This window comes from Morus notabilis, unplaced genomic scaffold (assembly GCF_000414095.1).
Source record: "Morus notabilis unplaced genomic scaffold, ASM41409v2 Scaffold345, whole genome shotgun sequence".
In the NCBI taxonomy this organism is placed as follows: domain Eukaryota; kingdom Viridiplantae; phylum Streptophyta; class Magnoliopsida; order Rosales; family Moraceae; genus Morus; species Morus notabilis.
Genome location: NW_010356869.1, coordinates 17,646 through 20,702, shown reverse-complemented (window position 1 = coordinate 20,702; position 3,057 = coordinate 17,646).

Genomic DNA, 3,057 nt, shown 5'->3' with positions numbered 1-3,057 from the left:
ATAGGGCTCTCTTTTGACATAACTTTTACATAAACTTTTACTTTTTTTTTAATGAACGTGAGGATACATATGTTATCTAGTACGTAGCAGCTTGAAGATATGTTTTGAAAGAGCTTAATTAGACAAAGTTAGTATTTAAATTCACACATAAACGATGTAAATATCCGAATGAAGTTATAAAATTTTGTTGAATGTGATCTGATACTAGGTCATTTCAAAGTCCTTTTGAATAACTTTTTTAAATAAAATGGAGGAGGATGGTTACACATTGTTTGATTTTGAGAAGAAATTCTTCTAAAAAGATCACCTAAACTTTCTTTTTTTGGTAAATAAACAGTAATTTTGTAGTATCTTTTAGACATAAGAAATAACATATTGCTTTCAAAAACTCGTATAAAACAGCAGGTCCATACTAATATTTGAAAGAGAGAAAATGAGAGAGTTTAGGCTGTTCAGATCGCTGATTCGAATTTTTAATTTGAGTTTAGATGTGATTTATGTGAGAGCTTTTTATTCTAACAAAACTCAAATTTTAAACTCAAATCGGTGAAATAAACAGGACCTTTTATTTGACGTTGAAAGAGAGAGACGTTTTTGTTAAAGCTGAAAAATCCAAGTGACATGGGAATTATTTAATTTTTAACCTTATTTCAGAAAAACTGAAGTGCACATGAAGTTAATGATGACCATATATCTGACTACAGTGGTTTTTAATCTATGTTGTGCTTCTTTTGAATTTGATTTTGCATATATATATATATATATATATATATATATAGAGAGAGAGAGAGAGAGAGGGATCATATTATTATTCACAAATGGGAAAGAAAACGCCATGCGGGCCACACATTGTTCACGGGTTCTTCTATTGCCAGATTCTCTCATCCAAAGTATTTTTTGGCTATCGGGGCACCAGAAAGGGCATATTATATTTCCAGTGCGTACCTCTATTTTCATCTTATTCTATATCTTGCCTTGTTTTTTAAAAAACATTTCCTGGTTAGTTAGCGCACACAGCCCCTGATCTCTGACAGCAGTTCAAAAGTTAATTAATCAGATTTGTCAAGAAATGATAGTGCTTGAAACAACATTAGACGTGACATCAAAAAATTGTGTTGAAAATAATCTTGACCTCTTATTATATGTATTTTCCTTAGTTTTAACATTTATAACCGTAAATCATATTCATTATCAACCATAAGAGGAAAAGGAAATGATCTACTAGTGTTTTTAAAGCCATTAATACTAGGAATATTAGATAATGTATTTTCGGTATTTTTTGTGTTGCAAATCTCTGATTTACTAATTTTTTCCATTTACTAACGTTTCCCTAAAGTTGAACTTTTTTTGTTCTCTGGAAAGTGACTATTTATAGTATTTCCCTCCTTATTGCCTCCTCCCAAATGAGAAAAAAATAAAGAAAAGATGGAGAATTATCTTTAAGAGTATATGAGTCTAGACTTTTATCTCTTAGTCGTGATAAATACTATTTTTTAATGTAATTATTTGATTAAAAAAATTATAAATTAAAAATAAAAAATAAAAATTATAACTTCCATGTATTTGTCAAGATTACCCGAAAATAAAAGAAGGGTGAGCGAGTTATTGGGCATCTTGTTGTGGGCTAATTTTTTTCATGGCAACGTGTTTGGGTTCTGGCCCATAAAAAAGGGCTTCGACATTTATTTTACCAACCCAATTTGTAAGATGGAGCTTGAATAAGAAAGCCCTCAATCTTAATAAGCACCAGCGAATCAAACTTTTACGTCAATACTGCAAATCCTCTAATATTTCACTCTCTCTCTTCCTGCTTTTATTTTCCTACTAAAAAAAATATATATCTAGTACTTCATGTCCCCTAGTCCTTTCGACTATAGAAGTAATTTTGAGGACCATTAAGTATGTAGAAATGGTCTGAACTAGTCTTTTACTGACTATTTAACTAGTTTTCACTCTCCTCAGAGGCCTACTTAATTTCCTACAAGACGCATGACAGTGACACGCGAATACAGAGTATCAAACTCTAAGAAGATAGATAAAAAAAAAACCTAATAAAAATGTTCTTAACCACTGCACCACGAATCTCGGTGGTCTCTCTCTTCCTGCTTAGTTCTTAATTCTTGATACTCCAAATTCCAAAATAGACGTGCAAAAGCAAATAACATTGTCGTCTTTCATTTATATTTCAACAACTAAAACGAAAATAAGAGAACATAGAGTGGTGTCATGGCATCACGAGAAAGAAAATAAAGAGGGTCAAAGCAAGGGGTCGCTTGGAGAGTTGGACTTGACATGTAGTCACGAGGACTGGCTTCTGACAAATGGCCATATCTCATCCATCCACGTGTACACGGTCATGTGTTTTTCTATCGCTGCATGCGCTTAATTCCTTTTTTTTTACTGTATTTAGGGTGAGTTAAATAATAGTTCTTAATTTTGTTTAAAAATTAGAATTATGAATTATAATTTAATACTTATCTATTTGAGATTTGAGCTTAAAAATGAGTGATTTTGTTTATGTTAATTAGCAAAGAAAACATCTGAGAGTTTGGATGGTATGGGTTTTAAAAGCAGGTTGGGAGTTCGATCCGAATAGTATTTAAATAAAAAATAGCAAAAAGGGCTTCACATAGATTTGGTGTACGTTTCAAAATTCAAATCCCTTAAACAGTTGCGTTATTTACCTAAAGCCATAGCCTCTTTACATATATTAAGCTTAATTATATTAAAAGCATAGAAGATATATATATTAAGTTGTACTAAAGATATTTTGGGTACCATCATGATCATCTGTACCAGAATGTCTATGGCAGTCTATCCATATTAGATATTACGTAAATATGAAAGGAACTAAACTTCACGGATGAAGTTAAACTCGATATATGAGTGATCGACATAATTATAGTTGGTGATCATAATTTGATTGAATCAGCCAAAGTTGGCAGCTCCTTGTGATTTAATTTCCTTTTACGTCTCACTGTAATGGTCGGCTCAAAAGTAGAAATCATTAATAATAATAATAATAATAATAATATTATTATTATTATTATTATTATT